The sequence below is a fragment of the Mustelus asterias genome, chromosome 27 (genome assembly GCF_964213995.1).
Source record: "Mustelus asterias chromosome 27, sMusAst1.hap1.1, whole genome shotgun sequence".
NCBI classification, from domain to species: domain Eukaryota; kingdom Metazoa; phylum Chordata; class Chondrichthyes; order Carcharhiniformes; family Triakidae; genus Mustelus; species Mustelus asterias.
Genome location: NC_135827.1, coordinates 34045695 through 34067541, shown reverse-complemented (window position 1 = coordinate 34067541; position 21847 = coordinate 34045695).

Below are 21847 nucleotides of genomic sequence, written 5' to 3'. Positions count from 1 at the left end.
TTTATTTGTAAGACAAGGCTGGCACTGTCTCCTCTTTTTACAATCAGTGGGGCAGGAGTGTTTAGTCAGAAATGGTCTGCTGCACTATAAAGAACATGCATTTACCAACTCCCAAGGGATGAACAAGTCAAGGGCAAAATACTGCAGATGCTGGAATCTGAAACAAAAACAGAAAATGCTGGAGAAACTCAGCAGGTCTGGCAGCATCTGTGGAGAGAGAACAGAGCCAATGTTTCAAGTCTGGTTGACCTTTCATCAAAGCTCTGTCGAAGAATCATCCAGACTCAATACATTGCCTCCATTCTCTCTCCACAGATGCTGCCAGACCTGCTGAGTTTCTCCAGCATTTTCTGTTTTTGTTCTGACCAGGCAAGGATGTGTTTGCCATGATGACCGTCACCATTGCTTTGTTTATAGATAAGTCTGATTTTTTAAAAATATGTGTTCATGGGATGCTGGTGTCACTGGCTGGGGCCAACATTCATTCATTGCCCATCACTAATTGCCCCTCGAGAAGTTGGCGGACAAGAACTGCCTCCTCTTCACTGCAAATGACAGAATGGAAAATGGGTGGATATAGAAGATCCATTCTCAGTTAATGGTCCTATTCCTTTGAGTTTGCATCACAAAGATTATAGCACCTGCATGGAGAATTACCCCAGGAAAACTGATTGTTGGACAAGTAGGAAATTTTCAGTTAGGAAAATTCCGTCCTTACAGTATAGGAAGGATCTGATTGCGCAGGCTCGGATTTTACTTCTTAGCTTCAGCAGAATGAACCTCATGGTCCAAGAACTGAGGGGAGAAAGTTAAGAACCCAATCAGATTCAACCTGTCAGATTTGGCTTTGAAGCACAATCTTGGAAGTTAACTGTCCTCTGCTGCATTCCCCATGGCAATGTTTCTACCAATCTGTTAGCGGGATTTTCCGACGAAGGTGGCAATTATACTCAGGAAACCAATGTCACGGTATAGAGGTAAAACTTTATTAAAAAACCAGTGATCAATGGGAGAAATTGTATCGATGGTTTCAGATACAGAATACCTGGACCACTTGAATAAGCTCTAATGTTATCAGTAAAAAACAGGACAGTTATACATTTTCTTAATCTGATTTTCCGCCTTACATCTGTTGAAAAGTAATTTCATTTGATGTCCGTACATCAATATAAATTGTTGTCAGACACTTCAGCCAGTTGCTCAGTACTTTCCAGCATGATGGTTTCTCATTTGTCCATTACTAACCAGACATTACTCCCATCTTGGCTACAGCTACTTCCCTGGATAAGGCAGACACTACTGTAAAGGTCAAAGTGGAGGTTCCCACCGGCTCACCACCAAACTGAGTAAACATGTGTTCCTGTGTCCAGGGCCATGTCTAATCTGTGTCTGGGCTGCAAACCAATGATTCATAAAGTTGCAAAATATGTTCCCTCCTAATGGTCTCCCGGATATCAGTTTGCTAACTGAGGGTTCGCAGGCCTTTGGCTCTGAAGTATTCAACTTTCCCATTTTGCCTTTTGGTACCTTGCATTGACTGAAAGTATAATCACAGTAAAATATTTTGAAATGCATTTAAAATATCAATTTATATGTCTTAAAATGATAGTTACTTGTTTTAATTCTCTTACTGCATTCATATGTGGGTAAGTTGTCATTCCTTTTCTTACTGTTAGCTTTGTCAGCGTCTGTCTAAAATAAAGAAATCTGAAATAATCGCTTTCACAATCAGAGTCCAATTGCCAACCAATCAGCACTCTCTTCCCATGCAGTACAAATTGTTGTTCCCGTGTTACAGTTGGTTTATTATGGCTGTCCTGATGAGTGCAAGATGAAAAGCTTCAACAGCATGTCACTTGTTTTTCAGCAAAGCACATAGGTTGTTCTCAGGAGGTGGTGAAGTGATCTTCTATTTTAGAAAGACATTCATATATCAGAGAAAAATATTCTCAAGCTCCTGGGATGAAGCAACAAAAACAATCTTAAACTCTTCTGGAACAGTTTCAGAGTGGGATTGTATGAGGGTTATTCAAGTCCAGTTTCTTGCCATTTACTTCCTGTCCTTGGTCTATTGTCAATATCAGGAATATTTGACTCCTTATGTGTAACCTCAGGACTAGATAAGAGGGACACTTAAAGACTACAGCACAGAATTGGATGCTTAGAAAAGAAAACTACAGCACAAAACAGGCCCTTCGGCCCCACAAGTTGTGCCGAACATATCCCTACCTTTTAGGCCTACCTATAATCCTCCATCCTACTAAGTCCCATGTACTCATCCAGGAGTCTCTTAAAAGACCCTATTGAGTTTGCCTCCACCAACACTGACGGCAGCCGGTTCCACTCGCCCACCACCCTCTGTGTGAAAAACTTCCCCCTAACATTTCCCCTGTACCTACCCCCCCCAGCACCTTAAACCTGTGTCTTCTCGTAGCAGCCATTTCCACCCTGGGAAAAAGCCTCTGAGAGTCCACCCGATCTATGCCTCTCAACATCTTATATACCTCTATTAGGTCTCCTCTCATCCTTCGTCTCTCCAAGGAGAAAAGATCGAGCTCCCTCAGCCTATCCTCATAAGGCATGCCACTCAATCCAGGCAACATCCTTGTAAATCTCCTCTGCACCCTTTCAATCTTTCCACATCCTTCCTGTAATGAGGCGACCAGAACTGAGCACAGTACTCCAAGTGGGGTCTGATGAGGGTCTTATATAGCTGCATCATTATCCCCGGACTCCTAAACTCAATCCCTCGATTGATAAAGGCCAGCACACCATACACCTTCTTAACCACCTCCTCCACCTGCGGGGCCGATTTTAGAGTCCTGTGGACCCGGACCCCAAGGTCCTTCTGATCCTCTACTGTACTAAGAGTCTTTCCCTTTATATTGTACTCCTTCATCCCATTCAACCTGCCAAAATGGATCACGACGCATTTATCTGGGTTGAAGTCCATCTGCCACTTCTCTGCCCAGTCTTGCATCCTATCTATGTCCCTCTTATTTATATCTCAGTTTCTTATCCAAAAACCATTCTCTTCTTATCAGAAGAGAATGGTTTTTGGATAAGAAACTGAGATATAAATTAATGTCAATCTTGCTAACTTGCTCTTTTCCCCAGTATATTTACTCAATGGGGAGACTTCTCTTTGCTATTTTATTCACCATTTTTAGAAGGACAAGAAAAAGATATTCTAGCTATGCTGCTGATGATGATGTCATTGACCAATAACTATTGGAAGAAACCATTTATTTTATCATCGACTCTCTTCCCAACCACTCGGTTTTCTTTACTGCTAACGTAACAGAGTCACATGGAAATATAGGTTCTTCATTGCCTGCTCCTTCCTCAACTGAGCTGCCCTATCGGATCTTCTGCAGAAATATTTCCTGGCTGTCAAATGTGATTGGCTAACAGCTCCTAAATTTTCATGCACGTTTACATTGTGACCCAGTCCTGTTGCCATCGGGAACGGCATGGAAGGGTAGAATTTTGCAGCACAGAAAGTCATTCATTTAGAGTCATCGAGATACACAGCCCGGAAACAGGCCCTTTGGTTCCAACTCGTCCATGCCGACCATGTTTCCTGAACTGAACCAGTCCCATTTGCCTGCATGTGGCCCATCTCCCACTAAACCTTTCCCATTCATGTATCTGTGCTTGCGTCTGAAAGATGTGCTGGTTAGGTGCATTGGCCATGCTAAATTCTCTCTCAGTGTAACCAAACAGGCGCCAAAGTGTGGCGACTAGGGGAATTTCACAGTAACTTCATTGCAGTGTTAATGTTAGCCTACTTGTGACTATTAAATAAACTTTAAACTTTTTACCTGTCCAAATGTCTTTTAAATATTGGAATTATATTCGCCTCTATCACCTCCAGTGGTAACTGGAGGCTACTCGATGTGGCTCCAAAACCAAAGGGTTTATTAACTAATATAAATTATACAAGATAAGGGTCTGACAGAACACAAGCTCAGGTCCACTCACTCCTCCTCCCTTGCTCCAATTGAAAGCCCTCCCTGTTGCAGGACGTGAGCCCTCGCTCCTGATTGGACCAGCTTCCCACGTGACATCACCACGATCACGTGGCCCTCAATGGGTAGCACAGTAGTCAGCACTGCTGCTTCATAGCGCCAGGGACCCGGGTTCGATTCCCGGCTTGGGTCACTGTCTGTGTGGAGTTTGCACATTCTCCCCGTGTCTGCGTGTGTTTCCTCCGGGTGCTCCAGTTTCCTCTCACAGTCCAAAGATGTGTGGGTTAGGTGGACTGGCCATGCTAAATTGCCCCTTAGTGTCGGGGGGACTAGCGAGGATAAATGCATGGGACTAGGGGGATAGGGTCTGGGTGGGATTGTGGTCAGTGCAGACTCGATGGGCTGAATGGCCTCCTTCTGGAGGATTCTATGATTCTATGAAAGGATCATCCCTTAAAGGAACCATGTTACCATATTTCTGTAGGCCACCTCTTTGCTGAAATGACCCTGAACTGTCTTGCTGACAACCTTGCAATTTCCCCTGCTTCAGGCATTTCTCCGATTCTTCTCTTCGTTAGCCACTTCCTGAGGCAAAATGTCCCGTTGTTCAAAAACTTTCTGCTTCACGAATTGTCTCCTAACATCACTCCTCGCTCTCAGGGAAGCATCAAATTGATAATCTCCCCATCACTGATTCCCCACAAGAGAAAACAGTCTTTCTCCATTCACTGCGGCAAAACCCTTGATATAGAATGATAATATATGTACAACATCACACACATCCTTCATCGCTGTATTCCTCCTCAATCCTTACTCCATTGCACTGTTCAGATGAATGGAACGATTGAATGAGGTGAACGGTATTTTGATTTATTTCCTGCGTTTTGACTGATCGCAGGTGATGCGAGGATTTGGGGTCTGCTTCACTGACACAGGAACAGCTGCAGCTTCAGATCCCCTTCACACAGTGCTACGTGCAGCATTGTGTTTTGTGCCAAAAATAATGCAGCTTTTTTTAAACGTTGTCCCGCTCAGTTTTGGTTTAAATGGTGGGTTGGACTTGTTAAACTTTCTTAAGTTCATGCAGGGCTGTCGACCCAACACCTGTGAATAACTCACAAATACATTTGATTTGATTTGATTTGATTTATTATTGTCACATGTATTAACATAGAGTGAAAAGTATTGTTTCTTGCGCACTATACAGACAAATTCATAGAGAAGGAAAGGAGAGAGTGCAGAATGTAGTGTTACACTCATAGCTAGGGTGTAGAGAAAGATCAACTTAATGCAAGGTAAGTCCATTCAAAAGTCTGACAGCAGCAGGGAAGAAGCTGTTCTTGAGTCGGTTGGTACGTGACCTCAGACTTTAATATCTTTTTCCCGACGAAAGAAGGTGGAAGAGAGAATGTCCGGTGTGCGTGGGGTCCTTAATTAGGTTGGCTGCTTTGCAGAGGCAGCGGGTAGTGTAGACAGAATCAATGGGTGGGAGGCTAGTTTGTGTGATGGACTGGGCTACATTCACAGCCTTTTGTAGTTTCTTGCGGTCTTGGACAGAGCAGAAGCCATACCAAGCTGTGATACAACCAGAAAGAATGCTTTCTATGCTGCATTTGTAAAAGTTGGTGAGAGTCATAGCTGACACGCCAAATTTCCTTAGTCTTCTGAGAAAGTAGAGGCGTTGGTGAGCTTTCTTAATTATAGTGTCGGCATGGGGGAGACCAGGGCAGGTTGTTGGTGATCTGGACACCTAAAAACTTGAAACTCTCGACACTTTCTATTTCGTCCCCGCTGATTTAGACAGGGGCATGTTCTCCTTTACGCTCCTTAATTAATTAATTCCGTATCAGTTAATTCTTCATAGAGTCATAGAATCCCTACAGTGCAGGCCATTCAGCCCGTCAAATCTGCACCGACTCTCTGACAGAGCATCTTACCCAGGCCCTCTCCCACACCCTATCCCCATAACCTTGCACATTTGCCATGGCTTATCCACTAACCTACACATCTTTGGACTGTGGGAGGAAAGCAGAGCAGCTGGCGGAAACCCATGCAGACATGGCGAGAACATGCAAACTCCACATAGTCACCCGAGGCCGGAATTGAACCCAGGTCCCTGGCGCTGTGAGGCAGCGAGACTAACCACTGTGCCCCCGTGCCGCCCCTACACCAGGTGTATGAGGCTCTTTGCAATCTGCCCCTGACAGCACTTTTTATGTGTGAAGAAATCCTTTATTGCAGAGTGGACTTGAGTGTGTTACAGCTTTTGTGTGAGGATCCTGACCATCTGTTCGATATACAGAATGCCCCGACCTAGTCTTTTTATAAAGGAGTGTGAAGGTGGGAGAATGTGTTACTGGCCTGTGAAAGGTAACTTTTGTTCGTGGATTTTCAATTCATTTTTTTGCTGATTTTACATTTGCAATTTACTCCTCTCTCTCCTTGGCACTGACTTCTTGCTGGGCTAATATTCCACGGACATTAGAAACATAGAAAAACTCAAGCACAAAACAGGCCCTTCGGCCCCACAAGTTGTGCCGAATATATCCCCACCTCTTCGGCCTACCTATAACCCTCCATCCTACTAAGTCCCATGTACTCATCCAGGAGTCTCTTAAAAGACCCTATTGAATTTCCCTCCACCACCACTGACGGCAGCCGGTTCCACTCGCCCACCACCCTCTGTGTGAAAAGCTTTCCCCTAACATTTCCCCTGTACCTACCCCCCAGCACCTTAAACCTGTGTCCTCTCGTAGCAGCCATTTCCACCCTGGGAAAAAGCCTTTGAGAGTCCACCCGATCTATGCCTCTCAACATTTTATATACCTCCATCAGGTCTCCTCTCATCCTACGTCTCTCCAAGGAGAAAAGACCGAGCTCCCTCAGCCTATCCTCATAAGGCATGCCACTCAATCCAGGCAACATCCTCGTAAATCTCCTCTGCACCCTTTCAATCTTTTCCACATCCTTCCTGTAATGAAGCGACCAGAACTGAGCACAGTATTCCAAGTGGGGTTGTCCAAACTTTAGCTACTCTCCCATGTTTATTTAAAGTTTATTTATTAGTGTCACAAGTAGGCTTACGTTAACACTGCAATGAAGTTACTGTGAAAATCCCCTCATTGCCACACTCCAGCTCCTGTTCGGGTACACTGAAGGAGAATTCAGCATGGCCAATGCACCTAACCAGCACGTCTTTCAGACTGTGGGAGGAGACCGAAGCACCCGGAGGAAACCCACGCAGACATGGGGAGAACATGCGGGTGTAGGAGTAGAGTTAAGAGAGAAATCAGGGGGGCAAAAAGGGGACACGAGATTGTTTTGATAAGGCAAAGGAGAATCCAAAGAGCTCCTACAAATACATAAAAGGCAAAAGAGTAACAAGGGAGAGAGTAGGGCCTCTTAAGGATCAACAAGGTCATCCATGTGCAGATCCACAAGAGATGGGTGAGATCCTAAATGACTATTTCTCATCAGTTGAGAAAAGCATGGATGTTAGGGAACTTGGGGAAATAAATAGTGATATCTTGAGGAGTGTACATATTACAGAGAAAGAGGTGCTGGAAGTTCTTAAAGCGCATCAAGGTAGATAAATCCCCGGGACCTGAGGAAGTGTAACCCAGGACATTGTGGGAGGCTAGGGAAGAAATTGCAGGTCCCCTATCAGAGATACTTGAATCATCGATAGTCACGGGTGAGGTGCCTGAAGATTGGAGAGTGGCAAATGTTGTGCCTTTGTTTGAAAAGGGCTGCAAGGATAAGCCTGGGAACTACAGGCCAGTGAGCCTCACATCTGTGGTGGGTAAATTGTTGGAAGGTATTTTGAGAGACAGGACCTACAGGCATCTAGAGACGCAAGGACTGATTAGGGACAGTCAGCATGGCTTTGTGAGTGGAAAATCATGTCTCACAAATTTGATTGAGTTTTTTGAAGGGGTAACCAAGAAGGTAGATGAGGGCAGTGCAGTTGATGTTGTCTACATGGACTTTAGCAAGGCCTTTGACAAGGTACCGCATGGTAGGTTGTTGCATAAGGTTAAATCTCACGGGATCCAGGGTGAGGTATCTAAATGGATAGAAAATTGGCTTCTTGACAGAAGCCAGAAGGTGGTTATAGAGGGTTGTTTTTCAAACTGGAGGCCTGTGACCAGTGATGTGCCTCAGGGATCAGTGCTTGGTCCACTGTTATTTGTCATTTATATTAATGATTTGGATGAGAATATAGGAGGCATGGTTAGTAAGTTTGCAGATGACACCAAGATTGGTGGCGTAGTGGACGATGAAGAAGATTATCTTGGATTGCAATGGGATCTTGATCAATTGGGACAGTGGGCTAACGAATGGCAGATGAAGTTTAATTTAGATAAATGCGGGGTGATGCATTTTGGTAGATTGAACCAGGGCAGGACTTACTCAGTTAATGGTAGGGTGTTGGGAAGAGTTACGGAACAAAGAGATCTAGGGGTACATGTTCATAGCTCCTTGAAAGTGGAGTCACAGGTGGACAGAGTGGTGAAGAAGGCATTCAGCATGCTTGGTTTCATTGGTCAGAACATTGAAGACAGGAGTTGGGAAGTCTTGTTGAAGTTGTACCAGACATTGGTAAGGCCACACTTGGAATACTGTGTACTGTTCTGGTCACCCTATTATAGAAAGGATATTATTAAACTAGAAAGAGCGCAGAAAAGATCTACTAGGATGCTACCGGGACTTGATGGTTTGAGTTATAAGGAGAGGCTGGATAGACTGGGACTTTTTTCTCTGAAGCGTAGGAGGCTGAGGGGTGATCTTATAGAGGTCTATAAAATAATGAGGGGCACAGATCAGCTTGATAGTCAATATAGTTTCCCAAAGGTAGGGGAGTCTAAAACTAGAGGGCATAGGTTTAAGGTGAGAGGGGAGAGATACAAAAGTGTTCAGAGGGGCAATTTTTTCACACAGAGGGTGATGAGTATCTGGAACAAGCTGCCAGAGGTAGTAGTAGAGGTGGGTACAATTTTGTCTTTTAAAAAGCAGTTAGACAGTTACATGGGTAAGATGGGTATCGAGGGATATGGGCCAAATGCAGGCAATTGTGATTAGCTTAGGGGTTTAAAAAAAAAGGGTGGCATGGACAAATTGGGTCGAAGGGCCTGTTTCCATGCTATAAACCTCTGTGACTCTATGACCCAGCCCCTATCCTGTAACCCCATGTATTTTCCCTGCTAATCCCCCTGACACTAAGGGGCAATTTAGCATGGCCAATCAACCTAACCTGCACATTTTTGGATTGTGGGAGGAGACTGGAGCACTCGGAGGAAACCCACCCAGACACGGGGAGAATGTGCAAACTCCACTCAGACCTGAGGCCGGAATTGAACGCAGGCCCCTGGAGCTGTGAGGCAGCAGTGCTAACCACTGTGCCACCGTGCTGCCCACGAATGAAAGTCAGATGTCATTCATTCCTAGACCTGGGTGGTAATCCCTAAATTAGACGTTAACGTGATCGCGTTAAGAATTGATTTGTTGCCTTGATGGATATTCTAATTAAGTTATCGATCTCAGTGTTTCTATCACTGATGTGATAGGAGGGATTGCTGTCTCCAGTAACGTATTTCAACAATATTGCTGTTGAAAGTGCCTGTAACTTCTATAAACAGAGGCTATGGTGCAATTTGAGAAGATTGGACTGTCCATTATGTAACCTCATTTGTGATAGCTAGGTCATTTGTGTCAGTGGTTATGGACGGAGGGGGATCAGTTCAAACAACATTGATTATTCCTCTAACCACCAGTCTGTAATGTTGTTTTGAATTATTTCCTTTTTTTTGAATAACTGGTAGTGGGGTATTTTCCAACCTCTCTGTTTTTAGGTGTTCTGATTTCTACTAATTACTTCACAGCAAATTCAAGGTAAGATTGAACTCAGAAGGTTAGTTTATTGCACACTTCCAAGAATCGTAAAAAAGGAGGGTCTGCAACTTCACTCTCTGCAATCATCGAGTAAAAGGAGGGACAGAGAAAAGAAGGCTCTATAGCACAGAAACCATAGCCAAATAGATACTGGTTCACATGAGTTCCAGAGTCCAGAATCAAAGAACAATGAAGAATTATTTCACAAGATCAGCAGGCTGAAAACCGATGCTGTACAATTTGCCTTTCCGGTGTTGTTGACATCACAAGATGAAGTAAGCACAGGGAGATGAATCAGTTTGGTGGGCAATGGGACTGTAACAACTCAGGAAGCCTGACTGGAAAGGAATGGTACTTATTGTGAAACTCAATATTAAGCCATTGCTCCCTGGCATACATACACAGGTGCTAACCGGGACAATTGCTCTGCAGACCCTTCCCAGTGTCTGCCTTATAAAGGGCTCAGGTGATGATTTCCACCTGGGAAGGCCATTCCTTGTTAACAAGGGAACTCGTATTCATGAACCCCACAGGAAGATCGATTAATGATTCCCCATGGAACTCATGGGGGTTATCGCAGGTATAAAACTTACAGCAGAGTGAGGTCAGATGGGGGCCAGTTTTCCAACAGCAGACTCAATATTAAACTGTTCAACAAGCCAGCATCTTAGTTCATGTGAACTCTCCGCAATATCTTCAGCAAAGGATGTTTATCCAGTGCCTGGAAATTGACTTTGTGTTCCAGGCTGATAACATCTCAGCCATTATGGGTTGAATGAGGTACTATTTGTTGAGGGTCTGGTGTTTGGGATATCATTGTCCCCTCACAGGCTCCACTAGTAAATTTGGTCATTCAATTGCAGATGGCTTTCCAGGAGCTCCTTCTGAAGTTTGGCTGTGTAGTGACATTCCTGAAACTGAGAAGTGAATGCTTCTGTCACAGCTTACCCTCTGATTTCAGCTTCTCTGTCGTTTGACCTTCTATTCTCTCTATGGGCTGCCATTAGCAGCCTTTCCCCTTGTTTTTGTGGCTATGACTCATCTTTCATTCCTTCACTCGACAGTATAAATATCTCCCACTTTCTCTGCCTTTTAGCTTTGATAAAGGGTCATCTGGAAACGTCAGCTCTTTTCTCTCCTTACAGATGCTGCCAGACCTGCTGAGATTTTCCAGCATTTTCTCTTTTGGTTAGTGAATTCTTCTCTTCTGGAGACTCACAGATGATCACTCACGGACAGAGAGTCAGCCACCTTAATGGTCTTTGTTTAGCCGAAAAATCTAGTTTAAAAAAGGAAGTAGCAATGCAGTGGGTGATTCTGTTCCAACACACTGATGACAGTCAGTGCATTAGATGGAGCTCAGTTCAGAGGTAGGCTTGATTTCCCTCTCATCCACATAAGCTCTTGAATTTGGTTCTTGGGGGTCGATTCTGTGGCAACGTTAACACTGATCATAGAAAAAGCTCAATTTTGTGCCTGAGAGAATCTTCAGAGAAGAAGATGAAACTGTATTTGATTTGATTTGATTTACTATTGTCACATGTATTAGTATACAGTGAAAAGTATTGTTTCTTGTGAGCTATACAAAGCATACCATTCATAGAGAAGGAAAGGACAGGGTGCAGAATGTAATGTTACAGTCAGAGCTAGGATGTAGAGAAAGACCAGCTTAGTGTGAGGTAGTTCAAAAGTCTGACGGCAGCAGGGAAGAAGCTGTTCTTGAGTCAGTTGGTACGTGACCTCAGACTTTTGATCTTTTTCCCGACAGAAGAAGGAGGGAGAGAGTATTGCTGGGGTGCGTGGGATCCTTCATTATGCTGGCTGCTTTTCCGAGTCAGCAGGAAGTGTAGACAGAGTCAATGGATGGGAGGCTGGTTTGCGTGATGGACTGGACTATGTTCACATCCATTTGCAGTTTCTTGCAGTCTTGGGCAGAGCAGGAGCCATACCAAGCTGTGATACAACCAGAAAGAATGCTTTCTATGGTGTATCTGTGAAAGTTGGCACGAGTTGTAGTGGACATGCCAAATTTCCTTAGTCTTCTGAGAAAGTAGAGGCGTTGGTGGGCTTCCTTAACTATAATGTCAGCATGGAGGGACCAGGACAGGTCGTTGGTGATCTGGACACCTAAAAAATGAAAAGCTCTCGACCATTTCTACTTTGTCCCCATTGATGTAGACAGGAGCATGATGTAGACAGGGGCATATATATAGAGAAAGTGGTGTTCTAATAAGGTGGGGAGAGTGGGTGGAGGAGGTTACCTGGAATTCCTGGCCTGAAAATCTTTAGCACTCTAACATCCTTTAATATGTTACTTAAAAAGCAACTTGTTTGACTGTTTTTGACCTATTTAATATCTACTTATGTTTCTCAGTGCCAAATTTGCCTGCTAACACTCCTGTGAAGCACCTTGGGATGATGAAAGGTGCTATATAACTGCAAGACGCTATTGTTGTTGGGTGGTTTGGCAAGGGAATGGAAAGACTATCAGTTTGATAGGCCACTGCCCGTCTCCCAGAATAAAGAAAAAAGGCAGATACAACAGAATGGCTTAGCAAAGCGATAAAAGAAGGGACTGTGGGTGCAATCTCTGGAACAAGCATGGCGGCCGAATTTCTCCGACCTCGCCTGCAGTTGGGATTCTCCAGTCCTGCTGCTGTGAATGGAGATTTGGCTGAGCGTTGATTGCAAAGTGCATGCGGCCCAGGATCAAATTAGTGGATCGTTTTGCCACACGCGAAGAGATCTGAACCGGATCGAGTGAAATGAATGTGCTGTGGCTGTGATCCTTAATCCTTGGGGGCAGGGAGTGTAATGACTTCAATGAGGCCATTGAGGTTGGCCTATTGGAGTATGAATACCCTGATGAAGGATCAAATTGATGGGCCAATCAGGGAGTCTTTGCCTTGTACTTAACTGGGCGTGTCAGTTCCTCTGGCACCCGGAGGTAGACCGCTGACTGCTAGTACTCTGTGTAGAGTTTGTAAATAAAGGGATTTTGGTGAAGGGACTTCTGCCCCCACAGACTTATTACAGATGGCGTCGCAGGTTAAAACTGATTGGGGAAACTTATTCAGCCAGCAACAGAAGAGGAAGAAAAATGAATTGATTGCCTTTGTGGAGCAAGTGAGGCAAAAAATAAGGAACTGAGATTGTTCCCCAATCAATGGAATACCCAAAATTTGAATGTAAAATTGCAATAAGCCTAACATAGCATAAATCAACATGAAGTCCTGTGAATGTTTATTTTGCTCTGTTCGTGCCCTGAAGATATGGCATGTAATAATGATTTCCAATTAGTCTATTTTGTCTGTATTATAATGCTCAAAAAAGCCATTATGTGACATTCTGACATCTTTTTGTTGTGTACGCATCAGTGAGAGTTATAGAGGGTGATCAGCAGAATAGTGATATATTTCAAAGACATTTAAGTTTGGTAAGTAGACTCAATTACATCTTGGGCTTTCTCCCAATGCTGTTTATCCATGCTCACTGCAATGAGGAGCTTCCATTTGCAGGCCTGTGCCTCCCTTGAACCATCGCTTAACGTTGTGCACGAATAGACATGCATCAGGATGAACAGTCTGTCCATCAGAACTACCATGGGTTAGTTACCACAGAAGTCCTAATTTCTCCAATAGAGATATCATAGCAACAGACTAAGATGCCAGATATCTGATCTCGTCCGCGACTGGGATTCTCCAGTGCCACTGCAGTAAATGGAGTTTTGGTTGAGCACCAAATTCTGCATTCTCACTGGCAACAGGGTGGGAATAGACAAAATCCTGGAATCCCACCCATAATTTCAGGCTAAAATACAAATCTTATTTATTGTAAGAAGAAAATTTATAGGGAAGCAAAATATATAAGCAGGTATATGATCACACTACACACTTCAATATTTCCATCTATTTTCTGACACCAAAATAACACAATATTTCCAAATTCCTGGATTCTATTAGCTCTAAAATGAATCTAACAGATTGACCATGGGAGGATGGTAGTATAGGGATCAGGCTCCCAGACTCAGAATCCAGAAGCCCAGCCTCATGCTCTGGATACGTCGAGTTCAGATTCCACTCTGAGAATTTCAGTTAATTTAACAAATCTGGAATGGAGTCTAGACTCATCAATGATAATCATAAAAGCCCTCTTGTCCACTATTGTCCTTTGGAGGAGGAAATCTGCCATCCTTACCCTATCTAAGGTGAAGATCCACAGCAATGTGGTTGACCCACAGTTGTCTCTGAAATGGCAATTAGGGGAGAATCAGAGACTTGCCTAGAGATGTTGCATAAGGGGTAAATTCTAACACTATACATCATTACAGGAAGTGATCGAACTTCTCATAACCTTGCTCTCTCTTGTAGACCTCTTGGCAAATCCAGCCTTGGGTCACTGTCTGAGTGGAGTTTGCATGTTCTCCCCATGTCTGCTTGGGTTTCCTCCAGATGCTCCGGTTTCCTCCCACAGTCCAAAGACGTGCAGGTTAGGTGGATTGGCCATGCTGAATTGTCCCTTAGTGTCCAAAGATGTGAAGTTTAGGGGGATTAGTGGGGTGGATGCATGAGGTTATGGGGATAGGAGTTGGGTGGGATGCTTTCTCAGAAAATCGGTGCAGAATTGATGGGCTGAATGGCTTTCTTCTGTACTGTCGGATTCCAAGAAGCCAAGAAAGTTGTTTCTTAATAAAGTTAATATTTTCCTTACTTTGGCACAATGAGACCAAAAATAATATACAGTGGCAGTGAGTGAAAGGATAAATGTCTCACCAGAAAGCTTCAAACATATCTCAAGTCCCAAATAAACAGAGCCTTGGCTGAATTGGCGCCACTGCTTTGCCAGATATTGCACTGCATCGAGCCTCACTGTGGAAATGAGCAGTGAGAAGGTCAGTACACTATTATACCTGGTGGGTGACTGTGTAGCCGCCTTCTGAGACAGAGCCAACAGGCTGGTGCTCAGGGACGGTCCCGCTGCCAAAACACAACGGATCTTTGAACATTTGTGTGGCACTTACACAGCTGAACAAAGCAGTTGAACAGAAGGTTCCCCAATGTCACTTGTGGTAACAGCTTAGCAAAATTGGGAAAGAGTTCAATCTTCACAAAGCTGGATGCAAACAGTGTTTTTTTGCAATTACTCCTTGAGGGAGAGTCTAAGTTGCTCATAGCTTTTGTTATTCTGTTTGGGAGGTTTGTTTCAACTGATTGGCATAGAATCACATAGAATCCCTACAGAAGGCAGCCATTCGACCTATCAAGTCTGCACCAACTCTCCAACAAAGCATCTCACCCATACCCTATCCCCGTAACCCTATGCATTTACCCCGCTAATCCCCCTAACACAACCTGGGACAGTAAGGGTCAATTTAGCATGGCCAATCTATTTAACCCGCACATCTTTTGGACTGTAGAAGGAAACCGAAGCACCCGGAGGAAACCCACGCTGATACAGGGAGAATGTGCAAACTCCACACAGACAGCCATCCAAGGCTGGAATTGAACCCGGGTCCCTGGTGCTGTGAGGCAGCAGTGCTAACCACTGTGCCACTCTGCTGCCTTTTGACATCCTTTTGGTTAGCTGTATTGGCCATGGTACATCGCCCCTTAGTGTCCATAGATGTGTAAGTTGGGTGGATTGGGGTTACAGGGATAGGACGCTGGATAAGATGCTCTTTCGGAGAGGTGCAGACTCAATGGGCCAAATGGTCTCCTTCTGCGCTGTAAGGATTCTATGGGTGACATCAGCACCAGAAATCTTCCGGAAGACAATGTTTAGTATCCTAGAAGAACCACAATGAAATTGTATGTCACATGATGTCCTGATCCATGGATCCATGACTCTAGATTGTGAGTTGCTCTGCAATGCCTAGAGGACGCAGCACTTACACTCGACAACAAAGGCAAATTCCCGCAGCCAACTGTCAAGTTCCTTGGGTGTATTGTGAATGCATCCGGTGTCAGAATGGATCCACAGTGACAAGAGCAATCAAGTTGTTTCCAGTCCCTCAGAATGTGACTGAGCTCTTGGAGACGGGAAACCAGGTTGGGAAGTTCCTGCCCAACCCAAGTTGTTGTCAGTGAGCCACTATGTCAGCTGTTACAACAAGGCAATGGGAGGAAGCACAACAGAGGCCTTTTGAGAACATCAAACAGATTCTGATATCGCCAAATATTTTAGCTCATTGTGACCCAGAGCCACCCATTAGCAAAGCTGCAGATGCACCTTGTACAGGATCAGGAGCTGTGCTCTTTCTGATCCAGATTGGTGAAAAGTGTAGACCAGTTTGCCACGCATCTGTCCCTTTCATTGACAGAGACTGAACAGAGATAGGCAGTGATGGAGAAAGAATCATTAGCTGTCAAATGGGCGTGTGGAATGTTTGTAAATTAGTTTCATAGTCTCCCCTTCAAGATCAAGACAGACCACAAACACTCAGTGACAATCTAAAATTCAAAGGAATAAACATACAGTGAAAAGTATTGTTTTTTGCGCGCTATACAGACAAAGCATACCGTTCATAGAGAAGGAAAGGAGAGAGTGCAGAATGTAGTGTTACAGTCATGGCTAGGATGTAGAGAAAGATCAACTTAATATACGGTAGGTTCATTCATTGTACTCCGCGAGTGCAATGATTCAGACAGAGGATGATGAGGTTTGACGCAAAAGGCAGAAAATGTTTTGGCAAAACAGCAGACTAGATTTAATATTCCCAATCTATTAGTCAAATCTCAGAGGCTGTGGACTGGGCTACATTCACAACCTTTTGTAGTTTCTTGCGGTCTTGGGCAGAGCAGGGGCCATACCAAGCTGTGATACAACCAGAAAGAATGCCTTCTATGGTGCATCTGTAAACGTTGGTGAAAGTCGTAGTGATGGGATTAGAACCCACATTCCCAAAGCTTTAGTCCAGACCTCTGAATTACTACACCAGTGATATTACCATTACACCACCATTGTCAACACAAATTGGCTAGCATCAGCAACACATGACAACCTCCAACCACATGAGGCAGTGTACTTGGAGAAAGTGGCAAGTGGGCGGATCTTAAATATATATTTTTGTGTATCCATATAATTTATCAAAAATCTCTTACATCCGCATGTATTTCAGAAATTCCGGCCTGTTCATTTTAACGGAAACTACCGATGCAAACAAGTCAGACTGTAATTACGCCCTTCCCCCAGTAGAGATGTTGCTGTACCACAATTGACAACATATCTCTTCCTGTAACCCCCCCTCAGCCCTACAGCTTTCTGAGGTCTGTACCCTTCTCCAATTCTGGCCTCTGAGCATGCCCGATTTTAATTGCCCCACCATTGGTGGCTGTGCCTTCAGCTGCCTTGTCTCTAAGCTCTCAAATTCCCTTCCTAGGGCCGGAGATTTCTCATCCCGCCCGCCATGGGAATTGTAGCGGGCAGGGCAGAGATTTTGGTGCAACATTTAAAGACCCGTTGACCTCGGGTGGGAATTTCCATTCTTGGGGCGCACGCAGCCGGAAAGTCCCACCCAAGGTTTCTCCACCTCTCTACCTCATTCTACCCGAAAATGATCCTTTCTCTTTGACCAATCTTTTGTTCATCCAGCCCGATAGCTTTCTTGATTTGATTTGATTTATTATTGTCACATGTATTGGCATACAGTGAAAAGTATTGTTTCTTGCATGCTATACAGTCAAAGCATACCATTCATAGAGAAGGGAAGGAGAGAGTACAGAATGTAGTGTTACAGTAATAGCTAGGGTGTAGAGAAATATCAACTTAATATATGGTAGGTCCATTCAAAAGCCTGATGGAAGCAGGTAAGAAGCTGTTTTTGAGTCGGTTGGTACGTGATCTCAAACTTTTGTATCATTTTCCCGATGGAAGAAGGTGGAAGAGAGAATGTCCGGTGTGCGTGGAGTCCTTGATTAAGCTGGCTGCTTTTCCAAGGCAGCGGGAAGTGTAGATGGCATCAGTGGATGGGAGGCTGGTTTACCTGATGGACTGGGCTACGTTTACAACCCTTTGTAGTTTCTTACGGTCTTGGTCAGAGCAGGAACCATACCAAGCTGTGATACAACCAGAATGGATGCTTTCTATGGTGCGTCTGTAAAAATTGGTGAGAGTCGTAGTGGACATGTTGAATTTCACATGTGACTCAGTGTCAAGTTTTGTTCGGTATCGCTCCTGTAAAGTGCCTTATCTTACTGTGTTAAAGGCACTGTGTAAATGCAAATTATTGTCGTAGTATGATGAGTTTATATTGACAGTTCAGGACAGGACTCAAAAATGGGGACCGAGTTATGTCAAAATTCTGAGTCCAGTTCTCCCCACCGTCTAACCTTGCTTAACCTGCGGTTACAGTCCTCACTCTGCACGTACAGTGCCACAAGAGATTGATAGGTTACTTCAGAATTGACAATGCCATTTGCATTAAATCAAAAGGAACTCACTTGGAGTAAAGTAAGAAGTCTCACAACACCAGGTTAAAGTCCAATGGGTTTATTTGGAATCACAAGCTTTTGGAGCGCTGCTCCTTCCTCAGGTGGATCTCCGCTTGATGAAGGAGCAGCGCTCCGAGAACTTGTGGTGGCCTCCTTCTGCACTGTAGGATTTTATGATTACAGTTAGAAACCAAAACTGTGGGATTGACAATATGTCAATCTCCCCCCTCTCTCTCTCTCTCTATCTCCCCCCACACAGCCCACCCCGCATATATTGGCAAATTTTTGATGTTTGACAATCCAGTGTGAATGGACAAAGAAGCAAGTATATTAAAGAGCTATAAACTGGGACGCCGTGGCATTTCCATTCCACTCAGTCTCAACATGTGTCAAGCCCAAATGAAAAACCCAAACCGCAATGAGATCTGGATGTGGAGTGCAAGGCTCCCACTGGAGTATTAGCTCAGAGCAGTAGCACAGGCAGGTAGCAAAGATCAATGGCAGAGCTATTAATCTGAGCAATCACACAGCCCATCTAGCTCCACTGGGATTTCACCCACAATGTAATTGGTTAGAAATACTCTCCCCGGAACAGTTTCATAATCATTTAATTGAATTAGGACCAGAGTTGGTTCATGAGGCGAGGAGTTGAACTGCTTAACTGGAGCGCTGCAGAACATTCCCTTGTTCTGGCTTGCAGTGCACCCACTGTCCTCCTCCCCTCCCCTCCCCTCCCCCCCACTCCCCTCCCCCCTCCCCTCCTCCTCTGTTGAAGAAATTGTGTTTCAAACTGCCTAAGAGAACACAGCAGCGCACTTATTTTTCTATCATCCTCCCTGCCCCGAAATCTATTAAAACGCAAATATTCACCGGAAAATGTTGATGTTGCTTGCGTGATTACTTTCATTTTGGTGGGAAAAGGCAAAAGGGGTGGCACAATAATCTTTTTCAAATGGCCTTCCCTTTCTATTCTAGGTCTTCATTGACTGTAAAGATCTTGGGGTACTCTGCAGTGTTACATAACTTTTGTTCTCACTTTCCTGTCTTGGCATCCAATAATGATGTTAGAAAGAGTTATAAGGGCATGAATATATTACATCACCATTAAATGGAAGGTCATTAATGTGAACATTTATTTTCATGGTTGAGTAATGCATTGCTGACAGGGATATTTAGTAGTTACTTGACACTGTTCAGCCCTCTTCAAACAGCGCCGTAAGATCCGCACTGAACTCTCTCACTGTGATCCATAGTTTTTAACTCGTTACAGACAATTATTCAGTTCAGTCCCAATAATAAAACCTTAGTATCAGAATCAGAATCAGCGAGGTGGCACAGTGGTTAGTTGCATTGCATTGCAATGCATCAGTGCCTTGCTGCCTCACAGCGCCAGGGACCCTGGTTCAATTTCAGCCTCGACAGTCTGTGGAGTTTGCATGTTCTCCCCATGTCTGTGTGGGTTTCCTCCAGGTGCTCTGGTTTCTTCCCACAGTCCAAAAATGTGCTTGTTAGGTGGATTGACCATGCTAAATTCTCCATCAGTGTACCCGAGCAGGCGCCGAAGTGTGGCGACTAGGGGATTTTCACAGTAACTTCATTGCAGTGTTAATGTAAGCCTACTTGTAACTAATAAATAAAACTTTAACTTTCCCTCCGGGTGCTCCGGTTTCCTCCCACGCTCCAAAGATGTGTGGGTTAGGATGATTGCCCATGTTAAATTGTCCTGTGGGATTTGCAAGATAAATACATGGGGGTTAGAGGGATAGGGCATGGGTGGGATTATTGTCATTGCAGGCTAGATGGGTTGAATGGTCTCCTCCTGCACTGTAGAGATTCTATGAAGAATGTTTTACTACACAGAGACAGGCCATTCATGCAGGTGCTATCCGATTTCCCAATCCGCCGCTCTTTCCCTGGAAGTCCTGATTTCCCCCTTCTCCCTTTTCAAGTGTGTATCCATTTTGGAAGTTAGTTTGAAATCTGCTTCCAATCACCCTTCAACCAGATTGTTAATGCAAGCACTGAGATATGAGTGGTATTGTACAGTGGATCTGGAAGTGCTTTATGCTGATACGGGACAGAAGATAAAATTTCCCGAATATTGACCTCCCTGACCTCACTGAGAACAAAAATTGAGAGGGCACTAATAATGTCAATCGGGAGAAAGATGAACTGAAAGAGTGGCAGGCAATGTCCATGTTGTTATTATTTTTATTTGTTGAAGGGATGTGGGCATGGCTGGCCAGGCCATCATTTACTGCCCATTCTCAACCGTCCTTCTTGACCCGCTAAAAATATACTTAGAGGATGTGGGCATCATTGCACTTATGGCCCATCCCTAACTGTCCTCCATTTCAGAGGGTATTTGAGAGCCAATCACATTGCTGTCGGTCTGGAGTCACATGTAGGCCAGACTAGGTAAGGACAACAGATTTCCTTCCCTAAAAGGCATTAATGGACCAGGTGGATTTTTGCGACAATTGTTTCATGGTCATCATTAGACTTTTTAAAAATTCCATATTTTTAATCCACCGCCATCTGCCATGAATTCTGCCTTGAATTACTAATTCTTTAACAATACCACTATGCCACTGCCTACCCATGTGATGTAGGAGTGCCACGGTGCTGTTAGGGAGGGAGTTCCAGGATTTTGATCCAGCGACAGTGAAGGAACGGCAATATATTTCCACCCATGATCTTTAATAGATCCCAGATCCTTTCCCGAACATTCCCAGTCTGGCGCTAACTCTAACTCTCTGGACGGGATTTTCCAGCCGCATTCGCCCCAAGACCGGAAAATCCAACCCAAGATCAACGGATCTTTGCACGGTCCTGTCCCGCCGGCTACGATTCCTGTGGCAGGCGGGACTGGAAAATTCCACCACTATCTCCAGCCACACGCTTAAGCGATCAGGCAAGTGTGCAATGATCGGTGACCAGACTAACCAGTCAAACATAGGACAATTGAACCATTGAACCTTACAGTAATGCTGTTGTCACAGGGAGATGGTTATATTCTCTTTCGTTAGAGATGGGCATTGTCCAACAGTTTTGTGCTGAATGTTACCTAGGCCACATTTTGAAGGAATACAGTTTGAAGATTGGCAAAGAATGATTGGCATGTGAATAAATGTGTTCAACAAACACTTTTCAATAAAAAAAAAGCAATTCAGTACAGCCCATAAAAGATAAAAATATTACTAAAAATAAAAAATAGTTATTGATGTAAATTTTGACAGCTTCCTTCAGACATTACACTCTCAGTGACACATTGTCGCGTTTTATAGAAAGACCCGCAAATCATAACGGAATGATCTGTAAAAAAAAGTTAAAGAAAATGAAACTGCAACCTAAATATTCACTGCTGAGTTGCGATAACCTAAAGGGGTGACTGAGATAACAAGAACCAATCAATTGCCAAACCTACAGAAACCTCCAAATGACACAGAACCCACGCTGGTACGTGAGCGAATCCCTTACAATATTAAGCTTATCAGAGCCTTTCTCCAGGCTCGAGACCACAACCACAATAAATTAGCAGATATAATTACAAGT